This window comes from Bufo bufo, chromosome 1 (genome assembly GCF_905171765.1).
Source record: "Bufo bufo chromosome 1, aBufBuf1.1, whole genome shotgun sequence".
NCBI lineage: Eukaryota > Metazoa > Chordata > Amphibia > Anura > Bufonidae > Bufo > Bufo bufo.
In genome coordinates this window covers 364,947,543-364,964,094 of record NC_053389.1, presented here as the reverse complement: position 1 = coordinate 364,964,094, position 16,552 = coordinate 364,947,543, and positions in this window count along the sequence as shown.

The following is a 16,552-nucleotide window of genomic DNA, read 5'->3' as shown; positions in this document are numbered from 1 at the left end:
ATCAACTCAGGGGTAGGCACACCCCCACGCATATTGTCCTTAGACATGATAAATAACAGGGCTAGTATTGACTGGAAGGGCCCTAACAGAGAAGCTAGTGATATTAATGAATATCTCGACCCCACAAGCCGTGTGAAGAAAATCACCGGACACAAGCGGGACGCAGGGAGACTCCGGCAGCTCAAGCGGGGAGAGAAACGGCCGAAATCTCGCGAGTCACCGCGAGATCTCGCCGAGCCCAGAGCGGAGAATGCAGGGGAAACAGCGCCTGGAGAAAGCGCGCGAGCAGCCGGAGGAGCAAAATGGCGGACGAAATCCCGCGAGATCTCGGCCGCCAGAAGAGGAGACGGACGGAGAAAAACTGAGAGAAGGTGAGTGAAGAAAAACCACCCACAAGCGGCAAAATGGCCGACAAGTAGGGGAGAAGCTAAAATAAGCCTGCTGGGAGATAAGGAAGGGGAAAAAACCAGGCGGAAAACCGAGTCAAACCTAAAGGGAAAGAACCCTGCAAGGAAAAAACCTGAAAGGAAAACCAGGGGGAAAATAAAACACCTAAGACCCAATAGAGAGGGGTGAAGAACACCCCGAACACAGAATTGAACCCACAATACTTTTAAATCAGTACCTGAACCAACTATACTCGGTACAATGATCTAAAACACAAAAAAACTCTGCCCACAGATATGAGAAGGACAAAACTGTACTTATCTGCGAGAAGAGCAGCAAAGAAAGAGGAGGAGTTGACAGGGTTCAGGACTATTATACTGGCACAGTGGGGAGGAGTTGGTTGCCATGGTTTCATTTTGATTGAAACGTTTGTTCTTTGCTGCTATATGATTTTAAGTAAAGAAAGAGATAGCAATATGAGCCTCCGTGTCATGTAATAAAATTCTTAATTTTGCTGATTAACTTTGGAGGAATTGCGCAAAACATCTACCATGCCATTTTACTGTGAAAATTAACAAGAAACATAGAGAGAGAATGATGATAAAAGATCACATGAGGGAGCAGGGCTTGCCCTTATTTGTCCAGAGGCTCACAGACAACCTGTGATCCAATCAGTGGGCATGATTTTGTCAGGTCCTTGAGTCTGTGGGCTTGGTCAGAAGCCAAAGACGCCATTATAAGCCCAGCTTGTGATGTGAGAGGACATGTGTAGAATGTGCCTTCCAAAAGACAAATACAGACACAAGTCAGTCTTAGGCTACTTTCACACTTGCGGCAGACTGATCCGTCAAACAGTTCCGGCGCCGGAATTGGCCGCCGAATCCGACAAAACGCATACCGCCGCACATTTTTACTGTAACGGATCCGTCCTTCCGTCGAGGTTTAGAAAAGCCGGATCCGTCGTTCAGTTTCCTTCAGTCGTCAATTTTCGCCGGATCCGTCCGTCGGATCCGTCGTAAAAGCGGATCCGTCTATTCTGTTTTCTTCCGTTTTTAGACGGAAAGACGGATCCGGCGTTTAAATTTAGAGATAAAAGATGCTATCTTTTTAAGCAAATATTACAACTGTCTATAAAAGATAACAGAAGGTCACAAAAAGATGCAATCTGTTAAAGCAAATACTACAACTGGCTATAAAAGACCACCGAAGTTCACTTACCACTCAGAAGTTCCTTCAGCAGAGTGCAAAGATGATGCCGGACCATCTTCGTTTTGGATTTCAGGCTTTAATTTTGGTTTCACGCTGGAGAAGACGCCTTCAAGCCAGGCGGCGTAGAACGCGTCTCTATTGGGTGCATCCAATAACCTCTGCAAGAGTAAGAAGGGGAGTTTTTGAAACTCTATTTCCAGAATTGAGGGATTATCCAGAAAAATTCTTTACCTATTTACGGATGACGGTAGAAAGTTTCGATGATCTTCTACAACGTGTGTCACCTCACATTCAAAGGCAAGACACCACTTTCCGTCGCTGTGTTTCCCCAGCAGAATGCCTATTGTTGACGATAAGGTAAAGTATATACTTTATTACATATTGTACCAATATTTGGTCAAAATTTTTAAAAGCTGCTGTTTGGTAGTGTAAAGCCATACATTTTTTGATCCAAATTTACTTTTTCTGGGATCACTGTACTTTCTGGGATCACTGTACAAAGTGTTTTGGCCCCAATTGATGCTCATATATATTTTCTTTAATTGTACATCTTGTTTTGGAAAAGTTTGAATCAATATACTCGTCATTGAAGATTTATGAACTGTGATGAATATTGTTCGCCATGGAGAACAAACATTTATCGTTGAATTTTTAAAAAAAATTATATTGGCCACATAAAAAATCTTGACCAAACTAATATATGTAGGGGTGCAATAAAATTGCGTCCGATTGATATACCTTGTATATTATCTTGTTTTGCAAAAATTTTTATACACTTATTTTTTTCTTTTAAATTTTAGGTTTTTGGCAAGTGGAGAAAGTTTCAGCTCACTCCATTTTCAATTTCGCCTTGGGATATCAACTGTTTCAATAATTGTAAAGGAGACATGCCGTGTTTTGTGGGAACAACTGCATGATGAATTCATCCCACATCCAACTCGACAGCATTGGAAAGAAATATCTGAAGGATTTTGGGATGTTTGTCAGTTTCCCAACTGCATAGGTGCTGTAGACGGGAAACATATTCGTATTATCAAGCCCCACGGAACCGGATCCGAGTTTTTCAATTATAAGAAATATTTTTCAATTATACTGATGGCCATCGCAGATGCTCAATATCGTTTTGTTGCAGTGGACGTAGGGGCCTATGGACGCGCAAACGATTCAATGGTGTTTAAAAATTCTAATATGGGCCGTAGTCTATATAATGGACAATTCGATTTTCCTCTCCCTCAACCACTGCCAGGTACTGATGGCCCATCCATGCCGTTTGTATTGGTTGGTGATGAGGCATTTCAAATGTGTGGAAATCTAATTAAACCATATTCCAGCCGCGGATTAGATTTAAAAAAACGCACATACAACTACCGCTTGACTAGGGCTCGAAGAATGGTAGAATGCACTTTTGGAATTTTGGTCGCAAAATGGAGGATTTTCACTAAACCAATTCAGATGAAGGTTGAATCGGTAGACGAGGTTGTAAAGTGTGCTGTGGTGTTACATAACTACCTCCTTCATAAAGAACCACTCAATTTGGAACAGGTGCCCGAGGACAGCGAGATCGCAAGCATTCAAAGTTGTCGACATCGGTCAACTGTAGCGGTTGCACGGATGAGAGACTCGTTTGCAGATTATTTTTGTACTGAAGCTGGAAGGGTGGACTGGCAGGACCAATTATTATAAACAATTTGGGATTAATTTTCAAATAACCGTTAATTTATGTTTGTTGTGCCGTTGGTTGATGGTTACAGTGTGTTGTATTTGATTTCAATTGCATTTTGGGTTCAATAAATATTGTTTTTACGTAATTGTGATTTTATTTTAATATATTGATGTGCTAACGCTGGAGTAGCGACACATACTTGTGTCGCTCCAATCAGGCCTGTTATGGAGACTGTCTGCCCACGCTGGAGGAGCGACAATTAGTTGTGTTGCTCCGCCAGTGCTGGGAAATTATGTCTGGCCTATTAGACACCTCGCTTTCTCACAATCTACCAACGCTGGTGGAGCGACAATCTGTTGTGTCGCTCCGCCAGTGCTGGGAAATTATGTCTGGCCTATTAGACACCTCGCTTTCTCACAATCTACCAACGCTGGTGGAGCGACAATCTGTTGTGTCGCTCCGCCAGTGCTGGGAAATTATGTCTGGCCTATTAGACACCTAGCTTTCTCACAATCTACCAACGCTGGTGGAGCGACAATTAGTTGTGTCGCTCCGCCAGTGCTGGGAGATTATGTCTGGCCTATTAGACACCTAGCTTTCTCACAATCTACCAACGCTGGTGGAGCGACAATTTGTTGTGTTGCTCCGCCAGTGCTGGGAGATTATGTCTGGCCTATTAGACACCTAGCTTTCTCACAATCTACCAACGCTGGTGGAGCGACAATCTGTTGTGTCGCTCCGCCAGTGCTGGGAGATTATGTCTGGCCTATTAGACACCTAGCTTTCTCACAATCTACCAACGCTGGTGGAGCGACAATTTGTTGTGTCGCTCCGCCAGTGCTGGGAGATTTTAATTATAAAAAATGTAAAATATCTATCTTTATTTAAAAAAAATTAAACAGTCCTTGGATTTTTGAACCAAAATGCTGGGTGGGAATGCTGAGCCTGGTGGGGCTGTAAACTTGGATAGGTGTGGGATGGGGGATAGGTGAAGGATGGGGGATAGGTGTAGGATGGGGGATAGGGCAGGGGTGGGGGAATGGTTGTGGGGCGGTGTGCCAGTTGCCACAAAACGCTGTCCATCTGTCTTGTGGCCTCATACTGCTGGTCGGGTGATAAGCGTTCCAGCGCAGGTAACAACGACACAAGATAGTGATGCATCGGACTCATTTGTGTCGTCAACACCGCCCCCTCCTGAAGACGACGCGAATGATCCTCCACAGATGCAACCCTATTTGTGATCCCCGCCAAGGACTCATACATGAGCCTTGTGAGGTCTTCGTAGTTAGCCTGGCGGCTCCTACCTGACCTCTGGCAACGCATGAGGGCCTCAAAAAGTGGTGCCATCGTTGACATCGTTACGTCGCCAGAGGGCACAAGTAGGGGAACATGGTGTTCCTGACAAGCAGTAGGAGCAGGGCGAGAGGGACCCGCGGCGGCTTGCTCTTCAGGGACCGCCTCCTGAGGAACTTCGGGCGCAAGAGTGCTGCTTGATGTTCTGTGAAGCAAAGAAAAAAATAAATTTAGCATTTTTTATGGATGGGAGAAACAGTCGGATAGAGGTGAGCAAAGAGACTTCTGAAGCGACATAGGAGGTTACATTCAAAAAAATAGAGAAACATACTGTACATAGATAGAGGCCATGAATTAAATGAATTTTCAAGGAAGTGTCTATGTACAGTATAGCCTTTTTTTTTTGGAAAACAACTTCAAATGAAAAATCAGAAGCACACATTGCTACTCTCTACTACACTAAATACAATGTGGATGTCGAAGACAAAGTGCCAAATGACAGTCTGTCTGGGCCATACACCTAGTTTGAATTTTTTTTTTTTTAGAGACACCAAATACCTTACCTTCGCATCTCAAGGGTCCTTCGTAGGAACCCCAAGGCGGCAGAATAGCGGTATTCACGCCTTGAGGTTCCTCCTGACCCACTCGGGCGCCGAAGTTCCTCATTAAAGGCCTTCTTGTAGCGGTCCCTGATTGAGCGCCACCGAACCATGATCGTATCTCCTAGAAAGAAAGAAATCAAATTAGGATGTATATTTAAAATAAGTGGTTTAATCAAAGTTGGTTTACAATTAACTTGAAACAGCCACAATAAGAAAAAAAAAAAATTTTAAAAACTTAAGTGTCGCTTAAAAGAAAATTATACTGTAAACCACTTTTGATAAAAATTTTTTTTTACATGTCTGCTATCTACAAATAAATTTATACTTACGGAATTGGCCCTGTTGCCTTTCTCGGAGGTCATCCCAGTTGGGCAGAATGGCCGCACATATCTCGTTCCAGAGGAGCCGTGTTAGATGATGGTCTGCATGGCGGCGGTCGGTGTGGTCCCACAACGGTGTACGTTCCTCCACATTATGGATGAGGAGGTCATTGTCGATATAAAATCTTTCAACGTCCTCCTCATGCCTTCTGGTGGAGGTTTGGGAGCCCTAAAAGAAGAAAAAAAAAATAGAATAAAAATTTAGTTGAATATTTGAAAAAAAAAAATATAGAAAAATTAAAATAATTTACAATACTCACACGACCACGACCGCCGCGTGCTCCACGGCGTCCTCTGGAAGATCATTGATGACCTCTCTCACTGGCAACAGGACGAGATGGCTAAAAAAAAAATAATAATAAATAAATAAATATATATATATATATATATATATATATATATATATATACTCAACAAATGACGAGGCAGCACTTCCAGCTTTTGGTGACAGGGTGACGAGGCCAAAACTTTTTTTCCAGCAACGTTTTGGCCTACTCAATGAGGCCTTTGTCAAGCTTGACAAAGGCCTCATTGAGTAGGCCGAAACGTTGCTGGAAAAAAAGTTTCGGCCTCGTCACCCTGTCACCAAAAGCTGGAAGTGTTGCCTCGTCATTTGTTGAGTACGTATCGTGGAGGAGAAGCCTACCTCTGTGAGGGATTTCACCCAGTGCACATGGTCTGACTGTGCTGCTGCGGTATTTGTGATTATATATATATATATATATATATATATATATATATATATATATATTATAAAAAAATACAGGCATAAAAAACTTTGAAAAATATAAAAAAAATATTAACAAACCGTTTCTCCTCCACCCCCAACTTCCTCCTCCCCTGTTCCTCTGGCTCTTGCTTGACCGGGAGAACTCTCCTCCATAGAGTCTGACTGATAAACAAAGAAAAAAATAATTATTTGAATAATAAACACAATATACAGTTTGGAATGCTAAGGAACTTTACATACCACATCCTGGAGGTGTCGTGATCGGGGAGGAGAGCTCCCGGCCTCGCTCGCAGATGAAGATGTGCCTTTAAAAAAATAAAAATAAAAGTTGAATATTTGAACTTTTAAATAAACATACATACCGACGAAAAAAATACTTACTGGTCATATTAATTTGCTGCCTGGCTGGCTGGCTATCTGGCTGGCTGGCTGGCTTGTTGGCTGGCTTGTTAGCTAGCTGGCTGGCTGGATGGCTGGCTTGTTGGCTGGCTTGTTAGCTAGCTGGCTGGCTGGATGGCTGGCTTGTTGGCTGGCTTGTTAGCTAGCTGGCTGGCTGGCTGGCTTGTTAGCTAGCTGGCTGGCTGGCTTGTTGGGTAGCTAACTGATTTTTTTTTTAGATCAGTCAAAAAAAAAAAAATTGACAGGTTGTCATATTGTTGAATGAAAAAATACTACCCCTAACATGCACTGTGTAGTTATATTACCTGCAAACCCGTATGCTACAGTACACATAGGGGTATGCAGTTAATATATGTACACAGTGGATGCTAGGAGTAGCAGCAGACAGGACTACTACTCCTAACATGCACTGGGTAGTTATATTACCTGCAACCCCTATGCTACAGTACATAGGGGTATGCAGTTAATATAAGTAAATAGTGGATGCTAGGAGTAGCAGCAGACAGGACTACTACTCCTAACATGCACTGGGTAGTTATATTACCTGCAACCCCTATGCTACAGTACATAGGGGTATGCAGTTAATATAAGTACACAGTGGATGCTAGGAGTAGCAGCAGACAGGACTACTACTCCTAACATGCACTGGGTAGTTATATTACCTGCAACCCCTATGCTACAGTACATAGGGGTATGCAGTTAATATAAGTACACAGTGGATGCTAGGAGTAGCAGCAGACAGGACTACTACTCCTAACATGCACTGGGTAGTTATATTACCTGCAACCCCTATGCTACAGTACATAGGGGTATGCAGTTAATATAAGTACACAGTGGATGCTAGGAGTAGCAGCAGACAGGACTACTACTCCTAACATGCACTGGGTAGTTATATTACCTGCAACCCCTATGCTACAGTACATAGGGGTATGCAGTTAATATAAGTACACAGTGGATGCTAGGAGTAGCAGCAGACAGGACTACTACTCCTAACATGCACTGGGTAGTTATATTACCTGCAACCCCTATGCTACAGTACATAGGGGTATGCAGTTAATATATGTACACAGTGGATGCTAGGAGTAGCAGCAGACAGGACTACTACTCCTAACATGCACTGGGTACTGACAGCTCCTATGTACTTATAGCTCCTATGTATAAGTACATAGGAGCTGTTTATATTCGTTTTTTTCAGTCATAATACAACATATACTCACCTTCTCTGGCTTGCACCCGACTCCCTCGCAGGCAGGATCCAGACAGGATGGCGCGAAACTTGCTCCTCCTCTATCCGACGCAGGCGCAGACAGGATATCCGGATCAGTCGTTGCGTCGTTCCCCGGAAGATTTAAAGTCGGATCCGTCCTTAATACAAATCAATGGGACTTAAGGACGGATCCGGCGTTACGGCAAATGATACAGCTTTTGAGGCGGAGAAGAAAATTATGCATGCTACGGTTTTTCGTTTTGACGGAAACGTCGAAAAGACTGAAGCGGAGCCATCCTGATGCATCCTGAAGGACGGACTCTCCATTCAGAATGCATGGGGATAAAACTGATCAGTTCTTTTCCGAATTTGAGCCCCTAGGACGGAACTCAACGCTGGAAAAGAAAAACGCAAGTGTGAAAGTACCCTTACGGTGTTATAGGGACATTTTAGGGAAATATTTAATTAGGTAGCTTAAATCAGTAGGTAAAAAATAAATAAAAAAATCTGGACTTTATCACACAGAGAAAGCATAGGGTGTTTGTGTTTTATATGAAAGGCAGCTACTGCAACTGGAATAGTAAAAATCCTGTAGTGCATGTAGGAATGTAATTTTTTCAGCAGCCAGCCTTAAAGGGCTTCTGTCACTCCACTAAACTCATTTTTTTTTTTGTCTCCTTAAAATCCTTATGCTGCGATTTCTCAATATATAATGCTATTACTCTGTTTGGTTCAGTAGTTATATAAAAAAACGGACTTTTATAATATGCAAATTACCTCTCTAGCAGCAGGTAGGGCGGCTACCTGCTGCTAGCAGCCGCATCCTCCATTCATAATGACGCCCCCTCCTCATGTTGATTGACAGGACCAGCCAATGCGCTCGTCCTCTGACTGGCCCTGTGTGCGTTTTAAATCTCGCGCCGGTCTTCAGTTGGCGCAGGTGCACTGAGTGGAGGACGCTCGCTCGGCCGCTCCATCCTCAGTGCGCCTGCGCCGATGACGTCACATGTACACCCGGCGCAGGCGCACTGAGGATGGAGCGGCCGAGCGAGCGTCCTCCACTCAGTGCGCCTGCGCCAACTGAAGACCGGCGCAAGATTTAAAATGCAGACAGGGCCAGTCAGAGGACGAGCGCATTGGCTGGTTCTGTCAATCAACATGAGGAGGGGGCGTCATTATGAATGGAGGATGCGGCTGCTAGTTTTGAGCGCGGTTACGTCATCAAAGGTCCTTTTGCAGGTCCTGAAAAAGGAAGAAAGAAGATGATGCCGGCTGCGCGAACAAGTGGATGAGGTGAGTTAATATTTTTTTTTTTTTTTAACCCCTCAAATCGACATTTTAGCAAGCATTCTGTATTAGGAATGCTATTATTTACGCTTATAATCATGTTATAAAGGAAAATAATAAAATCTACAGAACACCTAACCCAAACCCGAACTTCAGTGAAGAAGTCCGGGTTCGGGTCTGGGTACCACATTCAGTTTTTTAAAAACTGCATAACGCAACACAATCGGAACTGACTGAAATTGCGTGCGGACTCGCGCGGGTTTCCGCCAATGCACATGCAACGCATCTGAAGCAAATCCGGGACACCCGTGTGAAAGAGGCCTAATTGTTTTATAGACATATTCCCAGGCAATTCCAGCAATGCAGCATACATTTTGTTGGCTATGTTGTGCAATTGCACCTTTTTATTTCTAAAAAAACAGCTTTAATTTAGCAAATTTTTAAATTGTGCAGTTTAACACATTTCACTACTGCACTATTATACTAGTTCAATTCAAATCATTGTACAACTGTGTTAATATACCAGTCCAATGCATTATACTGGTGTCTTAACCCTTTCATGACCAAGGGTCATTGATGCCCCAGTGTCCAGGTCAAAATTAACAAATCTGACATGTGTCACTTTATGTGGTAATAGCTTTGGAACACTTTTACTTATCCACGCCATTCTGAGATTGTTTTCTCGTGACAGATTGTACTTCATGATAGTCATATATTTGAGTCAATATATTTCACCTTTATTTATGAAAAAATCCCAAATTTACCCAAAATTTTGAAAAATTCACAATTTTCCAAATTTCAATTTCTCTGCTTCTAAAACAGAAAGTGATACCTAATAAAAAATTTATTAGTTAACATTCCCCATATGTCTACTTTATGTTGGCATCATTTTGGAAATGTCATTTTATTTTTTTAGGACGTTAGAAGGCTTAGAAGTTTAGAAGCAATTCTTACAATTTTTAAGAAAATTTCCAAAACCCGCTTTTTAAGGACCAGTTCAGATCTGAAGTCCCTTTGTGGGGCTTATATAGTGGAAACCCCCATAAATGACCCCATTATAGAAACTACACCCCTCAAGTTACTCAAAACTGATTTTACAAACTTTGTTAACCCTTTAGGCGTTCCACAAGAATTAAAGGAAAATGGAGATGAAATTAAAAAATGTCACTTTTTTGGCAGATTTTCCATTTTATATATTTTTTTTCTTTAACACATTGAGGGTTAACAGCCAAACAAAACTCAATATTTATTACCCTGATTCCGCGGTTTACAGAAACACCCCACATGTGGTCGTAAACTGCTGTACGGGCACACGGCAGGGCGCAGAAAGAAAGGAATGCCGTACGGTTTTTGGAAGGTAGATTGTGCTGGATTGGTTTTCTGAACGCCATATGTTTTTTATTTTTCTGCCGATCGTCTTGTGCAGGGGCTCGTTTTTTGCAGAAAGTGTTGAGGTTTTTATTGGTACCATTTTTGGGTACATAGGATTTTTTGATCATTCATTATTACACTTTATGGGGCAAGGTGACCCAAAAATTAGCTGTTTTGGAACAGTTTTCATTTATTTATTTTTACAGCGTTCATCTGAGGAGTTAGGTCATGTGATAGTTTTATAGAGAAGATCGTTACGGACGTGGCAATACCTAATATGTATACTTTTTCTTATTTATTTAAGTTTTACACAATAATGGCATTTCTGAAACCCAAAAAATGATGTTTTAGTGTCTCTATAGTCTGAGAGCCATAGCTTTTTTATTTTTTGGGCGATTGTCTTAAATAGGGTATCATTTTTTGCGGGACGAGGTGACGGTTTGATTGGTATTATTTTGGGGGTCATAAGCCTTTTTGATCGCTTGCTGTTGCATTTTTTGTGATGTAAGGTGACAAAAATAGCTTTTTTGGCACTGTTTTTTTTATTTTATTTTTATGGTGTTTATCGGACGGGGTCCATCATGTGATATATTTATAGAGACGGTCGTTACGGACGCGGTGACACCTAATATGTGTATTTTATTTTATTTTTTTATTTTTTTATAGGAAAAGGCAATGTCTTTTTTTATTTACATTTTTATTTATTTATTGATTTATTTTTACTTTTATTATTTTCACTTATTTATCAGTTCCCTCTTGGATCTTGAAGATCCAGTGGGGCTGATAGTTGTACTATACTTTGCAATGCTCTTGCATTGCAAAGTATAATACTTCCAGATTGCCTGTAGGTGGCAGCACTGGACACCTTTGCCATGGCAACCGGACGCTTTTGCAAAGCGTCCGGTTGCCATGGCAACCATCGGGTGCTGCAATCACAGCGCTGCAGCCCCGATGGTGGAGAGAGGGAGCTCCCTCCCTCTGTTAACCCCATGGATGCCGCAACCACAGCATCTATAGGGTTACAGGAGAGTGTCAGCATAGAGCTGACACTCTCTGCTGATGGCGGCGGCTCAGGAATGGAGCCGCCGCCATCACACACAGAATGGGGAATCGGGGGCAGCGCTGGAAGGGATGGGGGGGTCGGGGGGTACAGACTACAATGGAGCAGCCGCAGAAGGGGCGGCTAGAAAATTCATGCAGGGGGCGGATCGCATGCCAGGAAGGAGATAGAGGAGCAGGAAGGAGATCGGCACAGATCGGTGGGGCACAGATCCAGGGGGGGGCGCACACAGAGGGGCACCATGTACTTAGAGCGGCACAGATGGGGGGGGGGGCATGAGGAACACTATCGACTTTCAGGCTCTGATCTGCAGAGCGCAGATCAGAGCCTGAAACAGGCATTTTAACACTGCCGCGATCCGATTGGTTAGTCTGCACAGACTAACTAATCGGATCGATTGCCGGCAAGGGGCCACTCTGATTGGCCCCTTGCTGGCATTACTGGCCTGTATGCTGTCCGTGACAGCAGCAGGACAGGGGCAGAAGCTTTAATCCAAGCGTTTTGCAGCGCTTGGATTAAAGAGCTGGCTTGACGTCTATACACGTGATAGCTGCACGGGGTATGTGCAGCTATCACGTATATATACAGATTGCAGTCGTGAAAGGGTTAATATACTAGTTAAATTAACACATTATTCTGTTGTGTTACTTAAGCAGTTCAATGCATTAATATACCATTTAAACTTAACGCATTGGATTGCATCAATATACCATTTTTAATAGTAGTTGTAGCAGCAGCAAGCCACAGTTCTTCCTCCTTTCCGGTAGGCATCACATTATTATTAAGGACAAATAGGATGACATGGTGGACCAGAGGGCTCACTCCTCCCCTTAGTTAAAGTGGGATGATTTAAAAGTCACTGTGCCTTTGAGCCAGAGATCACAACATTCATCAAGCTTCTCTTACTTTAGGTCCTATAGAAGCCTTTCAGTTGCATTATCTCTGTCTTCACTCCCCCCTCATAGTGGGGTGCCTTCTTTTTCCTAAGATAAAGCAGCAAAATCACATGTTCTATGGAAGATAGAGAGCGAAGAGAGTCAAGAGAGTGTCCCTGTTAATGAGTTGTGTGAAAACAGTGTTTGGACTGTCATGAAAAGCAGGTTCAGGCAGAGGTTGAGGACCCCATGCATAGCTGTGTTGTTGATAGTGGTGAAGATAGTAGTAATAGTGGCACTTGTAGATACGGTGATGGCAGTAAGGGCATTGGTAACTTTGTTGACAGTTTCATTTGGAGTAAATACAGAGAAGGGAATCAAGAACGGGGCCAAGAAGCCCACAATGGCATATCACAGTATGATAAAAGTGGCAGGGATGGTGAGGACTATGCTGATAATTGTGGGTTGAACAGGACCTGGGAGTCTTATTGGGATGCTGTGAAGCAGGTGATATCAGAGGAGGAGGGTGGTGTATGTGATGGAAATAAAAAACAGAGGCAATGTGTAGCAAAACCTTCCAAAAAACTGTCAGGGTCAGACCTGCTTCTATTGTGGTCAGCTAAAGGACTGGTGATATCACTGATACTATGGGTGCAGGCTCAAAATGGGCTATACCTAGGGCAAGCTCACCTGCCTCTACTTCTGTGCGAGTATGTCATGTAAGGCAGTTTTTAGCCACAGTGTTGGCAGACAAAACATGGCTGGCAAGATCTACAGGCTGAAAATAAACTGTGGGCATTCAAACATAAAGATGGTCACCACATGAAGTGGCATCATGAGATCCAGTGGGAAAATAAAATGATCACAGCAGAAGACCATTCTTCTTGTCCCAGTCTTCTTTGCGGCAGCCATTCAAAATCCACATTCAGTTAAGTATCCTTGTCATCGTCATCATGTTACTGCTTCTTCAGCTCAGACTATTACTCTTTGTCGATAGCTAGTGTTCAGTGAAGAATCCAAAGCAGTATTCAGTCCAAAGTTTAGGAAAATTTCAATTCTAAATGAATCCGAATTTCCTTGTGCTTCGCAGTAATGAATCAGTTTTCATAAAGTGGCATCTGCATGTGTTAGAAAGCGAAACTAAGGAGACAAGCCCGAGAATTCAACATCACCCATAATGCTGTACAGCCATCCCCTGTGATGTCACAGACCTATAAAACCCTCCTCCCGTGTGGTATCCGTCATTGTCCTGTGAGCTGAGCATAGGGAGAGATGTGGGAAGCGGTCTTATGCGCTAGGGACAGTGTTGCTGAAAACGATTTATAGAAGAATATTGGAGAGAGTGCAGAGAAAGTGCAAGGAGACTTATTCTGCATCAGTTTTATTTATTTCTACATTTACTTTTCCTAAATCAACTGTAAACTAAGATATGTAATACCAATAATATGGAAGCATTTATTATTCCACTGTCAGAATGTCAACCAATACCATCCATGCTGCATCCCTTAGGGGGGCAGGTCTTAATGATAACCATCCCCCTCTTTTGCTCGCTTTACTTCTTCCAAATCATCCTTCTGCATGTCCTAGAAAAGCCTGCAAGATGCAGAAAGAGGAGAAGCTGGATGTTCCTGAAGACATATTCTTATCGATATTAGATGATGTGGAAAAGGAGGAAAAGCAGATGGCAGAAGAATGGTTTCCACATGTAGGGCAGGAGAGAGCTGGGGTTGGAGAAGTGGTTATACCAGAGCTGATTAATATTCAGTGTTTACTGTCAACCTGCAGGAGATTGCAGGCCAGAACAGCAATAATCTTCATATGGTGCCCCCACCCATCCAGCCAAACCCCATACCAGCAACAACCCCTGTTTAAACATGTATTAAAGGTGTTACACAGCCATTAACAATGAAGACCAACTATACAGTGCAGTCCTCATTATTAAATGAAAGGCAGCTGCGGGCTAAGGGAGCTGGCGTAGAGCTAAAGCTGTTGTACACCAGCGGTGGATGCGCCTAAGTTATGTAGAGGCTTGCGTCCCTACATAACTCAATGGCATCAAGCGCCAGCACAGGGTTATTAAGACAGGCGTCTAAAAAGTGGGTCTTAATAAATGACCCCAACAGTGTATATACAGTACTTCTCAAGAAAGATATCATGTTTTGGGGCGGAGCCTGACCGTGGACTGGAATGGCTGTGTGAGACTGAGCTCTCCCACCATGTACTATCATATAGCCTCTTAATTCCTCTTTAAGCGCCTAAATTATGGGCAAAATAGGTCGCTATCAGCCTACAGACGGAGAGGGACCTGCAAAGTCGACGATAAATCAAGCTGCAGTGACTAAACTCTTCGCTAAGAGAAACACACAATCTCCCGCTGCTCAGACCAAGATGGCACCGGAGCTTACCCTTCAGCGAGAGTCGGAAGATGAACATCACCCCAGCAGCGAGGAAGATCAAGCACTGGACGAAGCGCTCACCACGGCGGTCCTGAAGAAAGCTTTATCCCAGGCTCTCAAGCCGGTGAGAGCTGATTTAGCAGACATAAAAATGGACTTACATGCTCTCGGGTTCCGGACGATGGCCTTGGAGACGACATGCCAGGAACTGGTCTCCCACGCCTCAGTACTGGCATGCAGAACAGAACAGCTAGAGGCTCATGTGAATACTGCTCTCACACTGGTTGAACACCAGGAAAACAGAAGCAGACGCAAAAACTGTCGATTCAAAGGGATCCCTGAAACATGGGCCGGAGACGCACTCCCTAAAGTGGCGCAGGAGATCTTCGCCGACCTGATGGGTCCAGATGCTGCTAAGACGGTAGTGATTGAGCGCATACATAGAGCTCTTTGCCTTAAACCCAAACCAAATGAGCCACCACAAAATGTTATCTGTGGTCTGCTATCGTATGTAGACACAGCTGCGATCCTTCGATCGGCCAGGGAAAAGAGTCCCACCTATTATGCAGGAGAAGAAATCTCCCTATATCAGGACATTGCCCCTTCAACACTCCAGAAGCGGCGCTTGTTGAGAACATTGCTAGACAAGCTGAGAGATAAGGGACTTCATTACACGTTGCTCTTTCCATTCGGGGTATCCGTAATGAAGAATGGCAGGCGCATTGTTATAAGAACCCCATCAGATCTCGAAGATGCGTGGGCTACCCTGGAGATAGAACCTGTAGAAATACCATCCTGGTCCCCAGTTATGGGCTTGGCAGGTTTACCGTCCTTACCGCAGTCAGAGGAATGGCGCACCGCTACCCGCCCTAAAACTCAAAGAACCAAGAAGTCTTCCTCTATTGCTAACCCACCACACCACTGACTCCAAGGCTCTGTCTCTTCCACTCCTTGCTGCTTCTGAGACAGCTAAATCCGGAATACATCAGTTGATCACTTGATTGTCCGTTCAAGATGGAACGTTTGAGATACCTGAAAATCTCTCTGTGTATCTGTACCGGACCGTTCAGCACACAAATCCGTTCAGACGATATTCCCCTTTCCAATGCACACGCAGCTACTGCAAGCTCTAGTCTGCCGAACTGCAAACTACACAAATTCTTCAACTCCGGAACAGGAAACACACGAACACTGGAAACAGCTGAACAGGAAAAGTATACAATCAGCTTATACTCCTGGCAATCAGCATACAATCCAATTCCCCTAATAACGAGACAACACTTCGTTTTGAGGTCAAGCAGAGCTGCCTGTACTGGCACATACAGCCTCTTTTATTCACAATCCACAAACATAGTACTGCCCACAGGGTTTTGAAATACAACCAATTAATCCGTACAATATACACAGACACTCCCACACAAAATCCTCCCCTCTGCCTGTGATATGATTACTGAACACGATGGCTAATATAATTATCACAGGCAGAGAAATACAGTTTTAAGAAACATATCACAGGACCCCAAAACATGCAATAACCCTATAACAAGTATATCCTCGGAACCGGGGGATCTGGGTGAACCACATATCCAAAATTCACCCAGATCCGTTCAGTAGTTTGGAAGATAGAGTTTAATGCCGATTCCGCAGAACATATACAGGCTATATAAAAAATAATTACTGTATAATGTATCCC